Here is a 19,808-nt window from a genome sequence, read left to right on the forward strand (position 1 = left end):
GTGGGGAGATTTATGTACACAGAGAACATGAAACAATGGGTGTTACCATACACACTGTAACAAGAGTGATCACTTAAGGTGAGCTATTACCAGCAGGAGAGCGCGGGGAAAAAACCTTCTGTAGTGATAATCAAGGTGGGCCATCTCCAGCAGTTGACAAGTATGTCTGTCAAGGTTCCTTCCCCACTCTGAACTCTAGGGTACAGATGTGGGGACCTGCATGAAAAACCCCCTAAGCTATTTTTACCAGCTTAGGTTAAAACTTCCCTAAGGTACAATCTATTTTACCTTTTGCCCTTGGACTTTATTGCTGCCACCACCAAGAGTCTAATAAATATATAACAGGGAAAGAGCCCTCTTGGAAACACCTTCCCCCGACCCTAAAATCCTCCCAAACCCTACACCACCTTTCCAGGGGAAGGCTTGATAAAAATCCTCATAAATTTGCATCGGTGAACACAGATCCAAACCCTTGGATCTTAAGAACAATGCAAAAGCAATCAGGTTCTTAAAAGAAGAATTTTAATTGAAGAAAAAGTAAAAGAATCACCTCTGTAAAATCAGGATGGTAAATACCTTACAGAGTAAACAGATTCAAAACATAGAGAATCCCTCTAGGCAAACCCTTAAGTTACAAAAAGACACAAAAACAGGAGTATAATTCCATTCAGCACAGCTTATTTTATCAGCCATTTAAACAAAAGAGAATCTAACGCATATCTGGCTAGATTACTTACTAAGTTCTAAGACTCCATTCCTTTTCTGTTCCCGGCAAAAGCATCACACAGACAGAGAGAACCTTTGTTTCTCCCCCTCTTCCAGCTTTGAAAGTATCTTGTCTCCTCATTGGTCATTTTGGTCAGGTGCCAGCGAGGTTATCCTAGCTTCTTAACCCTTTACGGGTGAAAGGGTTTTTCCCCTGGCCAGGAAGGATTTTAAAGGTGTTTACCCTTCCCTTTATATTTATGACACACCCCCACAAATCACAGATAGGGTCAAACGCTGGCTGTGATTTCTTCCTGGAGCTCTAGGAGAAAACAGAGTTAATAATACACATGCACCTCTAAATATACTACTAGGTATATAAAGATTAACTATATTTTCCACATCTCAAGGACGATTTTAACCAGTTGATTCTGGGAAACTTTCACAGGAGAGTGCATCAGCCATTTTGTTAGAAGCTCCTGAGATGTGTTGGATGTCGAAATCAAAATCTTGGAGAGCTAAACTCCACCAAATATGCTTTTTGTTATTTCCCGTGGTGGAATGAAGCCACTGGAGTGCAGCATGGTCAGTTTGCAGGTGGAAACGCCGTCCCCAAACATGGGCGTAGCTTTTCCAGAGCGTAGCCCATGGCATAACATTCTTTTTCACTGACTGACCAGTGGCTTTCCCTCTCAGACAGCTTCTTGCTGAGAAACACTACAGGGTGGAATTCTTGATCCGGTCCTTCCTGCATTAAAACTGCTCCCACATCATGCTCGGATGCATCTGTGGTTACTAGGAACGGTTTGTCAAAGTCTGGGGCCCTTAGCACAGGGTCAGACATGAGTGTCGCTTGAAGCTGGTTAAAGGCCTTCTGACACTCTTCGGTCCACTGAACGGCATTTGGCTGTTTCTTTTTGGTTAGGTCTGTCACTGGGGTGGTGATTTGGCTGTATTGTGGTACAAATCGCCTGTAATATCCGGCCAGACCTAAGAAGGATTGAACCTGTTTTTTTGACTTTGGGACAGGCCACTTTTGGATAGCATCCACTTTGGCCTGTAGGGGGTTGATAGTTCCTTGACCCACCTGGTGTCCAAGGTAAGTCACTCTGTTTAGGCCTATTTGACGCTTCTTAGCCTTAAGAGTTAGTCCTGCCGCCCTTATGCGCTCAAAGACTTTTTGTAGATGTTCTAGGTGGTCCGCCTAGGAATCCGAAAATATGGCCACATTGTCAAGGTAGGCGACTCCATATTCTCCTAATCCCGATAGGAGACCATCTACAAGTCTTTGGAAGGTGGCGGGTGCATTCCGCAGCCCGAAAGGGAGTACATTAAATTCATACAGCCCGACGTGTGGTGAAGGCTGACCTTTCCTTGGCGGATTCATCTAGCGGTACCTGCCAGTACCCCGTGGTTAAGTCCAAGGTAGAGATGAACTGGGCCCATCCCAGTTTCTCTAATAGTTCATCTGTGCATGGCATTGGATAGTTGTCTGGGCGAGTTACAGCATTTAGCTTACGGTAGTCCATGCAAAAACGTATTTCCCCATCTGGTTTGGGAACTAGAACCACTGGAGATGCCCATGCACTGCCAGAGGGGTGGATTACACCCATCTGTAGCATATCCTGGATCTTCCGTTCTATAGCAGTTCTAGCTTGAGGAGACACCCAGTAAGATTGTACTTTAATTGGGTGAGCATTACCTGTGTCAATGGAGTGGTATGCCCGTTCAGTCAGTCCTCGGGTGGCTGAGAACGTCGGCATGTAGCTAGTGCACAACTCCTGGATCTGCTGTCGCTGCATACGCCCAAGGGTCATGGAGAGATTAAAAAGACTGGGATGTCTCAGCTTGGACAGGAGATGGCTAAGGGGGGATATGGTAGAGGTCTATAAAATCATGACTGGTGTGAAGAAAGTGAATAAGGAAGTGTTATTTACTTCTTCTCATAACACAAGAACTAAGGGTCACCAAATGAAACAAATAGGCAGCAGGTTTAAAACTAACAAAATGAAGTATGTCTTCACAACACACAGTTAACCTGTGGAACTCTTTGCCAGAGGATATTGTGAAGGCCAAGACAATAATGGTTCAAAAAAGAACTAGATAAGTTCATGGAGGATAGGTCCATCAATGATTATTAGCCAGGATGGGCAGCGATGGTATCCCTAGCCTCTGTTTGCCAGAAGCTGGGAATTGGTAATGGGATGGATCACTTGATAATTTCCTGTTCTGTTCATTCCCTCTGGGACCTCTGGCGTTGGCCACTGTCAGAAGACAGGATACTGGGCTACATGGACCTTTGGTCTCACCCAGTATGACCGTTCTTATGTTCTTAGGACTACTTCCTGCTTAAAGTAAGCATGTGCTTAAGTGCTTTGCTGCATAGGGATTGCCACAGCTCTGTTCTTCACAGCAGCGCTTCACCATTCAGTGAATAATCAGGCAATAATAGTAAACGTTCAAAACCAGCATTTTTTAGACAAAAAGTGAATGTGGGGCAAGGCCTGCGTCTGAGAATGAGCCTGCTCAGAACAGATTTCAACTCTAAATTTATTCTAGCGAATATTCTTTGAATTATATATAGTCTTAACAGAAGCTTAGAAACCGTTTCACAAAAGGTCAAGTCTCATTTTCTATTAGAACATGCCATGTTGACTTTCTGTTCATGTTCTTTTTGCATGAATGAGCTGCTTCTGGTAAGAGTTTTTATTTCCAAAACCAGTGAGTATGCACCTGGTGTTTGTGTTTGGCTAACTGACATTTCTTTCCTCAAAGGAGCAAAGAGACAGAATAGAAGAACTGAACAACTTCTGGATTTCTGCAGGATGTTATCTCAGGTTTTTCAAAGACGAGCTACTACTAACAAAAAAAAAGTCTGTTTTAAGCATCCCAGTATTACAAAATAATTTGGCTATCTTTAACTTATTGATTCCAACTGCCAATTTGTTTTTATGAACTAATACTATCTCAAACTAACTTCCAGCAATCAAGCAACACAGTGTTATAGGCCTGATCCTCATAGCACTCTGGTTTTAAATTAGTGTGATTGTATTGACTTCACTAGTTACAATAGATAGCTGGGTTTGCGATGACCGGGAGAACTGCATGGTGACTTTCCTGCCTGGTGCGAAAGTTGCGGATCTCTCGAGACAGCTAGATAGACTTGTGTAGCGCTGGGGAGGAGCTGGTGGTTGTGGTATAAGTAGGTACTAGTGTCATAGGGAAGGATAGGAGAGAGGTCCTGGAGGCCAAATTTAGGCTGCTAGGTAAGAGATTGAAGTCCAGGACCTCCATGGTAGCATTCTCTGAAATGTTTCCAGTTCCATGTTCAGGGCCAGTTAGGCAGGAAGAACTGCAGGGTCTCAATGCATGGATGAGACAATGGTGTAGGGAGGAGGGGTTTAGATTTATTAGGAACTGGGGAACCTTTTAGGAAAGGGGGAGCCTATACAGGAAGCACGGGCTCCACCCAAACCAAAATGGAAGCAGATGGCTGGCGCTTACAATTAAAAAGGTCATTGAGCAGTTTTTAAACAAAGGGCTGGGGGAAGCCGACAGGTGCGGAGGAGCACCTGGTTTGGACAGAGCCATCCCTTAGGCAAGGATCTATAATGTCCTAGTAAGGAGGAGAGGACGGAAGATAATAAAATAAGTGTGGGATCTGATGAGAAACAGTCAAATGACAAAGAGTCTCATTCAATTACACGAGGTAACGGCAGACAGATAAAAAGTGACAATTTTTAAGTGCTTATATGCAAATGCTAGACGTCTAAAAAACAAGATGAGTGAACTAGAGTGCCTTATATTAAATGAGGATATTGATATAATAGGCATGACAGAAACTTGGTGGAATGAGGATAATCAATGGGACACAGTAATACCAGGGTACAAAATATATTGGAAGGATAGAACAGGTCGTGCTGGTGGGGAAGTAGCACTATATGTGAAAAAGCATAGAATCAAATGAAGTAAAAATCTTAAATGAACCGAACTGTACCATAGACTCTCTATGGATAGTAATTCCATGCTTGAATAACAAGAATATAGGAGTAGGGATATACTACCGACCACCTTGCCAGGTTGATGAAAGTGAGTATGAAATGCTCAGGGAGATTAGAGAGGGTATAAAAATTAAAAAATAATAATGGGGGATTTCAGCTATCCCTATGGGACTGGGTACATGTCACCTCAGGACGGGATGCAGAGATAAAGTTTCTTGACACTTAAATGACTGCTTCTTGGAGCAGCTAGTCCTGAAACCCACAAGAGTAGAGACAGTTCTAGATTTAGCCCTAAGTGGAGCACAGGATCTGGTCCAAGAAGTGACACTAGCTGACCCGCTTGATAATAGTGACCATAATATAATTGAATTTAACATCCCTGTGGTGGAAAACACCAAAGCAGCCCAACACGGTAGCATTTAATTTCAGAAAGGGGAATTGCACAAAACTGAGGAATTTAGTTAAACAGAAATTAAAGGGTAAAGAGCCAAAAGTGAAATCCCTGCAAGCTGCATGGAAACTTTGTAAAAGACACCATAATAGATGCTCAACTTAAATGTATACCCCAAATTAAAAAAAAGAGAACCAAAAAAGTGCCACCGGGGCTAAACAACAAAGGAAAAGAAGCAGTGAGAGACAAAAAGTGGAAGTTAAATCCTAGTGAGGAAAATAAAAAGTAGGGATGTACAAGTTTAACCGGTTAACTGATGAGCTTGATGCTTCCCGGTTCCAGTTAACGATTAAACTCCGCTGCCTCCCCACCATGTGCCGGGGGTCCCGGCTGCTGGCCCCAGATGCTGGGCAGCAGCAAAGCCCCAGGGGCTGGCAGCCGGGACCCTGGGCGTGCGGGGTGGGGGCCAGCCAGGACCCTGGGCACATGTATGGGGCAGAGGGGATCCCAGGCACACAGGAGGGCCAGCGGAGCCCTGTGTAAAATGTGGGGGGGCTGCAGCTCCCCCTCGCCCCTTGTTCCCCATTAACCATTTAACCGATTGAATTTCAATAGGTTAAACGGTTACTTTTTTTACCCAGTATTTACAACCCTAATAGAAAGGGGCATAAACTCCAGAAATGAAGTGTAAAAATATAATTAGGAAGGCCAAAAAAGAATTTGAAGTACCGCTAGTTAAAGACTCAGAAAGTAATAGCAAAAACATTTTTAAGTACATTAGAAGCAGGAAGGCTGCTAAACAACCAGTGGGGCCACTGGACGATCGAGATGGAAAAGGAGCACTCAAGGATGATAAGGCCATTGCGTAGAAACAGAATTCTTTGCATCAAACTTTATGGCTGAGGATGTGAGGGAGATTCCCAAACTGAGCCATTCTTTTCAGTGACCAATCTGAGGAACTGTCCCAGATTGAGGTGTCATTAGAGGAGGTTTTGGAACAAATTGATAAACTATACAGTAATAAATTACCAGGACCAGAGTTTGAAGGAACTCATGTGAAATTGCAGAACTACTAACTGTTGTATTTAACCTATCATTTAAATCAGCTTCTGTAACAGATGACTGGAGGATAGTTAATGTGACGCCAATTTTTAAAAAGGGCTCCAGAGATGATCCTGGAAATTACAGGCCAGTAAGCCTGACTTCAGTACTAGGCACACTGGTTGAAACAATAATAAAGAACAGAATTGCCAGACACATATATGAACATAATTTGTTGGGGGAAGAGTCAACATAGTTTTTGTAAAGGGAAATCATGCCTCACGAATCTACTAGAATTCTTTGAGGGGGTCAACAAGTATGTGGACAAGGGGGATCCAGTGGATATAACATACTTAGATTTTCAGAAAGCCTTTGACAAGGTTCCTCACCAAAGGCTCTTAAGCAAAGTAAGCTGTCTCAGGATAAGAGGGAAGGTCCTCTCATGGGTTGGTAACTGGTTAAAAGATAGGAAACAAAGGGTAGGAATAAATGGTCCATTTTCAGAATGGAGAGAGGTAAATAGTGGTGTCCTCCAGGGGTCTGTACTGGGACCAGTCCTATTCAACATATAACAGGGGTAAACAGTGAGGTAGCAAAATTTGCAGATGATACAAAACTACTCAAGGTAGTTAAGTCAAAAGCAAACTGCAAAGAGCTCCAAAGGGATCTCAAAACTGAGGGACTGAGCAACAAAATGGCAGACAAAATTCAATGTTGATAAATGCAAACCAATGCACATTGGAAAACATAATCCCAACTACACATATAAAATGATGGAGTCTAAAGTAGCTGTCACCACTCAAGAAAGAACTTAGTGTCATTGTGGATAGTTCTCTGAAAACATCCACTCAATGTGCAGTAGCAGTCAAAAAAGCTAACAGAATGGTGGGAATCATTAAGAGATAGATAATAAGACAGAAAATATCATATTGTCTCTATATAAATCCATGGTACGCCCACACCTTGAATATTGTGTGCAGATCTGGTCACCCATCTCAAAAAAGACATATTGGAATTGGAAAAGGTGCAGAAACGGGCAACAAAAATGATTAGGGGTATGGAACAGCTTCTGTATGAGGAGAGATTTAAAAGATTGGGACATCTCAGCTTAGAAAAGAGATGACTAAGTGGGGATATGCTAGAGGTCTATAAAATCATGATGGGTGTGGAGAAAGTGAATAAGGAAGTGTTATTTACTCCTCCTCATAACACAAGAACTAGGAGTCACCAAATGAAACCAATAGTCAGCAGGTGTAAAACCAACAAAAGGAAGTATGTCCTCACACAACACACAGTTAACCTGTGGCACTCTTTGCCAGAGGATGTTGTGAAGGCCAAGACTGTAACAGTTCAAAAAAGAACCAAAGTTAATGGTGGATAGGTCCATCACTTGCTCTTAGCCAGGATGGTTAGGGATGGTGTCCCTAATCTCTGTTTGCCAGAAGCTGGGAATAGGCAATAGGGAATGGATCACTTGATGATTACCTGTTCTGTTCATTCCCTTTGGGGCATCTGGCTTTGACCACTGTTGCAAGCAGGATACTGGGCTAGATGGTCCTTTGATCTGACCTAGTATGGCCATTCTTATGTACTCCTGATTTATACCAGAGTGAGACAGATGAGAATGAGCCCCATGGTATTCATTGAGCCCTAAACTTCTATGAGTTGTCTGGCTTTTTTCTCTCTGAAACTGTAAAACTTATTAGCATAGATCAAGCTTGTGAAGTCTAGCCTGGTCTAAACACAAAATTGCATCTGTTAAACTAAAGGGACAAGGTTGCATTGATTTAGTTAAAATGCTGCAACTTTGTGTGGACACATTTGTCCCTGTTATTTAGTGTTCATACACAAAGTTGCACTGGTTAAACTTAATCAGTACATCATCACATTATTAGTTTAAAAAGGTACAAGTTCTCTGTTGATAGAGAAGCCCTTAGTGAAACTAAACAGCAATATGGCAGGGAAAATAGCTTAACTCCACAAACCAAATGTGCAAACAAACATAGAGCCTTAAAGGAAAGAAAATCCCTGAAAATGGAGAACTGAAACATAGGTAAACAATCATGAGGAAGCCCACGGTAAATATTGTTCAGTGAAAAAGAAAGAGATCTGCAGTAGAAAGCAAGTAAAAGAATCTGGGGCAGAATGCAAATTGACTGAGGACAAGAGGAAAGTGTGTGTGTGTGAGAGAGAGAGAGAGAGAGAGAGAAATACAGAACTTTTACGTCAGAAACTAGAGCAGACTGGAAGACAACAATTTTGCAGCAATTTTCAAGGTTTTGAAATTGGTTTTTGTTCTGCATTAGAACCCTAACCACCCAGTTACAGCATCTCTTACACACATACCTCTTTCAGTGGAAACCAGTGCATCTCCACAAAACATTTTGACTTAGACAAAAGAATATATTTTGGCAAAAATGTTCCGGCCAGCCTGAGTAAATTGGCTGTGGCCACCAACCCTGCCTGCCAGAGGAAGATAAAATTTCTAAGACTATGAGTAGGGCTTGCAGAATGCAGTTTTAACTGATAGTAACCAATGTTTTCCACGTCCCAAAACCTTTTTTAAAGTTCTGCAGGTTAGTTCATCGAAACAAAGTATGTGCACTTAGTGGCAAGCAAAGCAAAACATTCTCTTGTCATACACCGGGTCATCAACATGAGAGGCAGTGTGGTCCATAGGATAGGGCACTAAATCAGGAATTGGGACCACCTAGGTCCTATTTCTTGTTCTTCCATTGACATACTGTGTGACCTTGGGCAAGTCACTTCACCTCTGTACTGTTTTCCCCTCCCACCTTGTGTCTGTCTTGTGTCCTTGGATTGTAAGCTCTTCATAGCATGTATGTCTTCTCCTATATGTTTGTACTGTGCCTAGAACAATGGGGCCCCAGTGTTGGTAGGGGTCCATAGGTGCTAATAAAATGGAAGTCAAGCAAAGATGAGATGCAAATGAAGAAATTGATGGAGTTATAGTAACTGTTCACAGGCAGCCTGGACATCTATTTAAATAGTGTCATATCGCTAGCCCCCCTGAAAAAATAGGTGTTTAAAGTGGGCGCCAAATACAATTTAAGAAGTTAAAACTCAGCAGCTTGAATTCTCAACCACTAACTGATTTCTAATGAAAAAGCATCATTTTCCCCAAAATAATGAATTCCTGTAAGCCCTATTATTAGCAGCAGCAGCTGCTGAATAAATAATGCTGCATACGTGAATCAAATTTTAAAAATGCATTTCAATGCAAAGGAATGTAGTCATGGGGATTACTGTCTGCTTCTAGAAAGGAAAGGAGGACTTGTGGCACCTTAGAGACTAACCAATTTATTTGAGCATAAGCTTTCCTGAGCTACAGCTCGGATGCACACCCGATGAAGTGAGCTGTAGCTCACGAAAGCTCATGCTCAAATAAATTGGTTCGTCTCTAAGGTGCCACAAGTACTCCTTTTCTTTTTGCGAATACAGACTAACACGGCTGTTACTCTGAAACCTGTCTGCTTCTAGATTATTACTCTGACATTTATTTTCAAACCAGGTGAGATTTATCCTGGGCCAGATTCAGTCACCATTATTTTGTGCAGAAAAGTTCCTTACTCCTTGAGCAACCCCCCTGCAATCAATGGGTCTACTCGCCGAGTAAAATATTATTCTGAGTGAGCATGGGTGGTAGAATTTGGCTTTCTGCAATAATAGTTCTATTCTAACGACTTTCTATCTGGTCTAACAAATGACCAACCCTAGACTTAATCACTCTGTTGAGTGGTATTGGGTGTAACGAAGGGTTTGTCTATTCTGCGTGGTAATGGGAGCCAGAATAAGGAAATAAATTGTAAGTCAAATTTGAAGTAATAAGGTGTCTCTGACCCAAAACCCTACAGCAGTCTGTACTAACTGGCAAGCGATTTCAGTTAGTACCACTACTCCCCTCCCCCAGTCAAATGTTTCTTTGTCTTCCAAAGATCTTGTTGCCTTCAGTGTAGGTGAGAGGGGAGGGGTGAAATGGTGATGTCATAGTCCCTTATTTTATACTCTCCTCCAGGTGCTGGAAATATCTTTGCTGTGTCATGGGGGTTAGGCAGCCCTATGGTGTGGAGCAACCGTCTTTCATGTGCATTGTAAATCTCTTGTTTACAACTCCCCTGCTCCATATTGTCTCTATATAAATCCATGGTACGCCCACACCTGGAATACTGTGTGCAGATCTGGTCACCCCATCTCAAAAAAGATATATTGGAATTGGAAAGGTGCAGAAACGGGCAACAAAAATGATGAGGGGTATGGAACAGCTACCGTATGAGGAGAGATTTAAAAGACTGGGACATCTCAGCTTAGAAAAGAGATGACTAAGTGGGGATATGCTAGAGGTCTATAAAATCATGATGGGTGTGGAGAAAGTGAATAAGGACGTGCTATTTGCTCCTCCTCATAACGCAAGAACTAGGAGTCACCAAATGAAACCAATAGTCAGCAGGTGTAAAACCAACAAAAGGAAGTATGTCCTCACACAACACACAGTTAACCTGTGGAACTCTTTGCCAGAGGATATTGTGAAGACCAAGACTGTAACAGTTCAAAAAAGAACCAAAGTTCATGGTGGATAGGTCCATCACTTGCTCTTAGCCAGGATGGTTGGGATGGTGTCCCTAATCTCTGTTTGCCAGAAGCTGGGAATAGGCAATAGGGGATAGATCACTTGATGATTACCTGTTCTGTTCATTCCCTTTGGGGCATCTGGCTTTGACCACTGTTGCAAGCAGGATACTGGGCTAGATGGTCCTTTGATCTGACCCAGTATGGCCATTCTTATGTACTCCTGATTTATACCAGAGACAGATGAGAATGAGCCCTATGGTATTCATTGAGCCCTAAACTTCTATGAGTTGCCTGGCTTTTTTCTCTCTGAAACTGTAAAGCTTATTAGCATAGATCAAGCTTGTTAAGTCTAAGAGGGGGCCGAGGACACCTGGGGGAGGCGCAGGGGGGCAGCAGGTGGGGCCGGGGGGGACACCTGGTCCCAAATATTGGTGGAGCTGGGCCTCTGGGCTCTGAATATTGCTGGTGCCAAGGCACCACGTGGAGATATAACTTGCCGCCTCTGCCAGTGCCTGGAGGAAATCTCAGAGGGTATGTCCGCACTGCACTGTAAGCCCAGGGTTAGAACTCAAGGTAGTAGAGCCTGGGTTTGTTAACCTGGGGCTTCAGCACCTATGCTCATTTGTAACTCCAGGTTAGGAATTGTTGAACCCTGGGTCCCAACCTGAGGCTCCAGCATCTACACTGCATTAAGTAGGCCTGAGTCCCACCACCCATATCCTAGATTTCCTAGCACCCTCCAAAATGTGGCCGTGGTGCAGTGTGGGAAAACTTGACTGTCCTGAGGACAAAGAAAGTTGGCCTGTGGGATTGTGGAATACTTTTGGCCAACTCTCAGAGCAGAAGTCCAGGAGGGCTGCATCTACCTTGCAAAGCAATTGGGCTTGAACCCTGGGTCCTGGCTTGGCTCAGACACTCCAAACCCTACGGGGGCCTGGTACCTGGGGTCCAAGCCTTGGGTTAGCGTGACTTGTGTGTAGATAGAAGGGGGGTTAGGCTTGAGCCTGAGTTGGAACCTTTGGCTTATATTGCAGTGTAGACATACCCTGAGGAGCCGGGGGTGCTCCGCAGAAGGCCAGAAATGGGGTGAAGTGCAGCTCCACAGCTTGCCCCTGGGCCTGAGAGGAGTGCATTTCACCTTCCCCAGTTTCCATGCAGAGCTCCACATAATCCCAGTTACTCAAGCTATATGAAAGATTCGGTCATTTCACCTTAGGAGCAGATCCTGCCTCAGTAGACTCCCCTCATTGTGGACCCCGTGCAGTTCCACAGCATGGGAGGGTAGGAGGAGCTGGATTTTGAAGTGACCATGCAAGGAGTGCACCCTTCCTGTGCTGTATGAAGATTTCTGCGTGGGGATTCCCAGTAGGGCAGCATGCAGGGGACGGAGCACCTGCTGCTATGGTGTATGGAGTCTCCCCCATGTGGAGAGAGTGTGGGCGAGTGGCTAGAGCACTGAACTTGGACTTGGGACCCCTGGGCTCTAGTTCCAGCTCTCAGGGGCACCCTCAGAAATTCTTCACATGGAACACACAACTCACCCCTTCGTGTCTGCCCCCCGGCTCCCTGCTGCCCCTTTGCTAACCAGTTCCCCTGCATGGGCCCTCACTGCAGCTCCCTAGAGGTGTAACAGCTCTTGAGGCTGTTGCTGAGTGAGTCCTGTGGGCAGAGCAGGGAACATGGGCTGCTGGAAGCAGGGCGAGGTCAGGTTGCAGGAGATGCCCCACGGCAGCAGTGAGGAGGAGCAGTGCTAGCTGCCCCACTGACCACTCAGCTCCTGCACCAGGGCTTCCCCAAAGGCCTACCTGGCCTTGTTCCATTTCTAGCAGCCTCAGCCCCGTCGTGGTACGCACCAGGTATAATGTGTATATGGCTGCGGGTGCCACTGTCCACTCTGCCACTGGCCTGCAGGGTGACCTTGGTCAAGTCACTTCACCTCTCTGTGCCTCAGGTTCTCTGTCAGTAAAATGGGGATAATCATACTCCTTTTATATAGTGTGTTGACATCTACTCATTAGTGCTATATAGGAGCTAGGCATTATTATTGGGGGGCAGTATAAAAGATCACAGAGGCTTCTCTGGGCTGTGGCTGCTCCTGGGGAGGAGTTGTGGGGCTGCCCCATGACCTAGGAGGAGAATGCCGCCTCTCTGTCCCTGTGCCTGCTGGGCTCACCCATAAATAAACTAATTTAATTAAGAACAAATAAAGGCTGAAGGGCACTCGCATGTTCATAGAACAGAATTCTTGGGGGCGGGGATTTAACATATTTAACACTCAGGAGTCTTTCTTCATGAGCAGCAGCAAAACCCACTCTGAGTTCAGGATGAAACCCCCTCTGATTACATAATCACCCAGCCTCAGCTCAGCAGAGCCATAGCCCATTAAAATGGAGAGCATGTTAAAAAGCCACAGGAAAGTATTTCACCTTATCAGCAGTTTCCCAAATGTGTCCATGTTACCTTAGGTGAGTTTTTTTGAACTATTATGAAATTTAGGTGAGTCGCTATGCATCATATACAGTAAAAAGATAGATTCCCCCTGCCTCCTTCTGCAGCTGGGAGCCTGATCCAAAACGCATTCTGGTCTGTAGACAGATGCCCATTGACTTCTGTAGGCTTTAGATCAGGCCACTAATAGGTTTTAAACTGAAGATCAGACTCCTTTCTCTTTGAGAGGCTGTAGACTCTGGAGTGTATTTATTCTATCTGAATGATAGACTGCTGGAGGACTCTTCTGCAATATATGTGCAAAAGTAATAAGATCTACTGCATGTTACATAATGGAATAATTAAGTCTTTTCGCTTCCTTAGCCCCTAGGCTACAGCTGAACATGTTATGAATGGTTCTTGTATAATGGTTCTAGGGTAGACTTTGTTTATGGTCATTCTTTGCTGATCAGTCATGCCATTTGAATTATGTTATCATGCCTGTTGGAGTCTTGTAAATTGTTAGAGTAATCGTTAGGATAATTGTTACTTCAGTTCCCTGAGTGAGAATTTTAAATAACATGCCCCAAGTTGATAGCCTGGCACTGCTTCATAATGCCCATTTAGAGAGTAGGCAACCAACAATGAAAAAAGAAAGAATTGGGGAACACCACAATTTAACGGGAACTCATGTTGCTGCCTCATTAATATATTCATGGTGGAAACAGCTTTATGTTAAACGTGCAAGTGAATTTGATACTTCATATCACTGTGGATCAGCATGGAGGGGGACTTGTGACACGCTCCTCAATGGGGTACATAGACACCACCAACCCTGCTGCTCGCTTTGCATAGCAGAGCCCCTCTGAGGAAGAGTAGAGAGTGTGAGCTGGAAGAAAGCAGGAGGAGCTGTCCCCCTTGGGAAGTAAACAACCTCAATAAAAGTCTCTGCGCACCAGAGTGGTTACATACGCATCTCCAACCGTAGGGTAATCAGCAGCAGCAAGCACAGGAGAAAGCAGTGCTGGGGAGTTGTGCAACGATCCCCAGGTGTGGACCCAGATGCATGTGGGCAGCAATGTCGCTTACTGTACTCCTTCGGCTTATGCTGAGTTTTGAAGCCTGTTTTGCATTGCGAGTGACTTTGCTTGTGCTAGGGGAGCGTGTTGTGATTCTTTGCACTAGCAAGTGGAGTCTTTGCACTAAGATTCCCCTTCTGTAGATTTTTGAGGAAGGGGAGTACAAATCCCCATGTACGTAAAACCCCACTGCTATAGAGTCAAGTAAAGCTACCCGTCACTTTCATTCCAACCTCCCAGTTGGCGCTTTCTTTAAAACCACAGAGTCCCTTCAAAGCTGGAAAGAAAAGAATGCCAATGTCTTCCTTCTGGAGGAGTAGTGCACTGTAGCCTTTTGTTGTGTCCTCTTTTTACAGGCAGCTTTACGTACTTCCCAATCAAACTGGGTCAGAGGGCAGTCATTTGTGCATCTAGCTGCGACTGACTGGTGGTACCTGCAGTATATTTTACATGCCGTGTGTGGTCTAGTACCCTAGAATGACACAGTGTGTGAGGTATCCCAGATGGTAGAAGATAGTTTGCATTTGATCTGAGCTAATGAAAGACCCCAAGAGCAAAAGAAGGCAGCATAGGACACGTTCCTGCTGACAGCAACAAGATAAGGGTTGGGCTGTCCATGAGACAGAAGGAAAGCAGGTTGGGTGGAAGAGGAGTTGTTGGCTGGGCTCAGCACAGCCTTGCACTTTGACTACAGTGTACTTCACCCAGAGGATGGCTGAGCTGTGCAGGGGTATGCAAAAGGGGAGTGTCAGTCAGTCTGGGGAATGATGGCACTGTGTAGCTAGTGCCATTCTGAGGGAGAGAGTTGAGGCAAAGGTGGAGCCATGGTCCCCCCTCCTTCTGCAGCAGCCAGCTGAGGTGACCTGGCCTGGAGTGGGGCAGGGTGGAGGGGAGGAGAGTGGTGCTGTGCACTGTTTCCTTTCATAGGACAATGGAGTTCCTCTTCCCCGGAGCTTTCCTTTGGGGCTTTCTGCTGGTGCATGACCCTTCTCACAACTCCTAGTGCAGCCATTGCCTTCCAAACCCCAGCCTGACCCTTAGACATTAGTGCACTCTGTCTCTGTGGAGACCACAACCAGGCCCTATTTGGCACTGAAAGTTTCCATTCCTTTTCTCTGTCTGAGGAACCAGGGCCGGCTCTAGGTTTTTTGCCGCTCCAAGAGCGCAACTGCCCAAGGAAAAAAATTAAAAGAAGAAAAGGTGGACGGAATGCTGCCGAAGCATCAACAACAAAAAAGCCGCCCCTTGAAATGTGCCACCCCAAGCACATGCTTGCTTTGCTGGTGCCTAGAGCCGGTCCTGTGAGGAACATTGACTGTGATTCCCAAGGAGCCCGAGGGCTCCAGCCAATCAGAGTTGCTGCCCAGTCTGACTTCCCCCCGCTAAATGTTTTCCTTCGAAGTCTGCATTTGTTTTCGTAACAACTCTCTCCTTTGAGAAACGATGCTGGCCTGGCCTGGCCTGAGGCTTGAGTTTTCCCATTGACTTCCATCTGTTCTACAGGCTCTCTTTCGTCATAGAATCATAGAATATCAGGGTTGGAAGGGACCTCAGGAGGTCATCTAGTCCAACCCCCTGCTCAAAAGCAGGACCCATCTCCAATTAAATCATCCCAGCCAGGGCTGTCCCTGCTTAAGAGCTGGGCATGTGAGTTTTTTTCTGTAACTTGAGAAAAGGAGCCTCATAAATCTGCTCTGGAGTTAGAGCAGAGTGCAACATCTCTGTGGGTAAATCTTTTAGATACAAAAGTCTTGAAAGTGGGGAATAGAATAGAATACACAGAAATGCTACCATACAAACATACAGGGAACCTGAGCATCTATAACTGTAGACCAAGTTCTCTGAGTGTGAGACCAGCCAGAGAAGCAATGAGATTTGGAGCCCAGAACAAAGTTAACCTGTACAAGTTTCTCTAAGGTTTCCCTTGCCTCTCTTCAAAATTCCTATTAGCTGCCTCTGTTTGTCTTCCCTGCTCACCACCAGGGAACAATTAACCACTCAGACATCAACCAGCTGGGCTGATAGAAGGTCCAAGGGCTAGAGACTCATGGTCTTCAGCAAGGCACTGATCAAAGCTCCAAAGGCTTACTCACGGGCCTACAGCGCAGCTTTGCAGCCTATAGACCGAGAATGAAGAAACAGCCCACAGCTGGCTCAGATGCACCACTCACCAAGTCATGTGATACCTCCAATCATAGAGTCCATAGCTGGAACTACTCCCTCCCAAACTCTCATTAACTGCTTTTCTTTGTGGCTCTTGATTTTGTCTTGCAAGTGACTTCTTATACCAAGACTTGCCTACTTAGCTCCGCTAGTAGATGACTTCAAGGAACTTGGGAGCGTGCTGAAGAATGTCCAAGCAATCTTGTCTGAAATCTTTCCTATCATATGAGCAAAGGAAGACAAAAGACCAGAAGATTCGGGAAGTGAATTGCTGGCTAGGTAAGGGTGTAGGTAGGCGAGCTTTGGTTTTATGGAACATTAGCCTGCCTCCTATGGAAAGAGGGGCTGTATTGTTTGGATGGCCTCCATCTGAGTAGAAGGGAGACCAGTCTCCTGGGGGATAGGAGGGGATTAAAATAATGGCAAAAGGGGATAGTAAAAAGAGGGAAGATACACACATGCAGCGCAAGATCAAGATGTTGAGAACAAAATTAATCAGGAAACCAAAGGACATTAAGAGAAGATACTCTTGAATTGCCTATACACTAATGCTATGAGTCTGGGGAACAGACAAGAAGAATTCTAATTGCTCATTTATAAGCAGAAATTCGATCTAGTTGGTGATACTGAAAGCTGGTGGGATGATTTGCACCACTGGGATATTAAAATCCATAGTTATAACCTATTTAGGAAGGATCGAGTAGGCAAAAGAGGAAAGGAAGTTGCACTCTGTCAAAAATGGCATTACCTGTTTGAGTCATTGATAACTCAGAAGAAAATCATAGAATCATAGAATATCAGGGTTGGAAGGGACCTCAAGAAGTCATCTAGTCCAACCCCCTGCTCAAAGCAGGACCCAATCCCCAACTAAATCATGATCTATGATCCATAAGCATTCATGTCCTAACAGATAAAACACAAGATGGGGGTATTGGTGTCTGCTGCAAACCTCGAAATCATACTAGGATGATTACCTCCTTATGCACCTATCTACAATGTGGGGGGGGGGGGAGGGGGAGGAGTGTGATCATGGGGGGCTTCAATTTGAGTGACATATCCTGGAAGTCTCATGCTGCCCCCCTAAAACATCCTTGGAATTTCCAAATAGTATAGATGACAATTTCCTAATTCAAGAAGTGTTGCAGCCAACACGGGGGAATTCTATATTAGTCCTTGTCCTAACAGATAAAGAGGAACTGATCACAGAACTAAAAGTTAATGGTAGCTTAGGTACAAGTGATTATGACTTGATCACATTTATAATTTGCAAGCAGAATAAAGTCAAGACCAATTATATATATACTTGGTGCTTTAAAAGGGCAAAGTTCATGAAGTTGAAAACAATTGAGACAAATCAGCTGGGAGGAAGAATTTAATCAGAAAAATGTGAATGTTAATTGGGAATCATTTAAGAACAACTTCCTAGATGCCCAAAAAGCCACAATTAAGGGGAAAGACTGTGATGGTTAAGAAACCAAACTGGTTGAGAGGGAAAGCAAAGGCAGCTATAAAAAATAAATATAACAAATGGAAGAAATGGGAAGTTGATACTAATGAATAAAAATAGGTCCGCAATTTTAGAAAGTTGATAAGGGAGGCCAAGGGGCACAAGGAGAAATCTATGGCCAGCAGAGTTAAGGACAAAAAAGAGGAGTTCCTAAAATATATTAGGAACAAAAAGAATCCTAACAATGGTATTGGTCCATTACTAGATGGAAATGGTAGAATTTTCAAAAATAATGCATAAAAGGCAGAAGTGTTCTGTTCTATATCTGGGGGAAAACAGATGGTATAGTCTCATCATATGGTCATAACACTCTTTCCATTCCACTGGTATCTCTAGAGGATGTTAAAAAGAAGCTACTAAAGTTAGACATTTTAAAATTAGTAGGTCCGGATAATTTGCATCCAAGAGTTTTAAAAGAGCTGTCTGAGGAGCTTCCTGGACAGTTAATGTTGATTTACAATAAGTGTTGGAGCACTAGGGAAGTTCTATAAGACTGGAAGAAAACTAATGTTGTTCCACTTCTTTAAAAAGTTTAAGCCAGATGACCTGGGTACTTACAGGCCTGTGAGCCTGACATTGATTCCAGGCAGGATAATGGAGCAGCTGACACAGGACTTGATTAATAGAGAATTAAAGGAGGGTGTGTAATTAATACAAATCAACATGAGTTTATGGAAAATAGATCCTGTCAAACTAACTCAATACCTTTTTTTGATGAGTTTACAAGTTTGGTTGATCAAAGTCATAGTATTGATTGTAATATATGTAGACTTCTGTAAAGTGTTTGACTGCATGATATTTTGATTAAAAAATCTAGAATGTTCTCAAATTAACATGGCACACAGCCAATTTTTAATACATTTTGAGACATATCAATTATTAAATGGAACTATAAACAGGGAATAGTCATCAAGTGGGAGTGTTTCCACTGGGGTCCTGCGGGGATTGGTTCTTGGCCCTATTCTATTTAACATCTTTATCAATGACCTGGAAGAACACACTGATGAAGTTTGCAGAGGACACAAAAGCTGGGGGAATGGTAAATGATGAAGAAGCCAGGTCACTGATTCAGAGCAATCTAAATTGTTTGGTAAACTTGGTGCAAGCAAACAATGTGTCTTCATATGGCTAAATGTGTTTACATCTAGGAACAAGGAATATAGGCCCTACTTACAGAATAAGGGACTCTGTCCTGGGAAGTAGTGACTCTGTGAAATATTTGGGGGTTGTAGTGGATAACCAGCTGAGCCTGAACTCCCAGGGCGATGCTGTGGCCATAATGCCTAAGCAGGAGAATCTCAAGTAGGAGCAGAGAGGTTATTTTACCTCTGGGTTTCGCACTGATGTCCGCGCTGCTGGAATACTGTGTCCAGTTCTAGTGCCCACAATTCAAGAAGGATGTTGATAAATTGGAGTGGGTTCAGAAAAGAGCCATGAGAATGAGTAAAGGATTAGAAAACATGCCTTATAGCGATACACTCCAGGAGCTCAATCTGTTTAGTTTAGCAAAGAGAAGGCTAAGGAATGACTTGATTACAATCTAGAAGTACCTACATGCAGAGGTGAATTATGGTTTTGTGGGGCCCTGGGCCAGAGCAAGCGGGGGCCCCACCCCTTCTGCCTGCAGTCCTCCCCAACTCCCCTCCCCAGTGCTCCTGTGAGGGAAATGGGGTCATGATGCAGGGGCTTGCCATGCTCCGCCTGTCCGCCCTGCTCCCTGGCAGGAGCGCCAAGCAGGCAGAGCGGGACAAGCCACCGTGCCCTGACCCTGCTCTGCAGCAGGGGCAGCTGGGCAGAAGGGGTCAGGACATGGGGGTTCCCATTTTTCTGGGGGCCCGCAATTGTCTGGGGCCCCTGGGCATGGGCCCTATTGGCCCAGTGGCTGCCTACATGGGGAACAAGTG

Source organism: Lepidochelys kempii, chromosome 1 (assembly GCF_965140285.1).
Source record: "Lepidochelys kempii isolate rLepKem1 chromosome 1, rLepKem1.hap1, whole genome shotgun sequence".
In the NCBI taxonomy this organism is placed as follows: Eukaryota; Metazoa; Chordata; order Testudines; family Cheloniidae; genus Lepidochelys; species Lepidochelys kempii.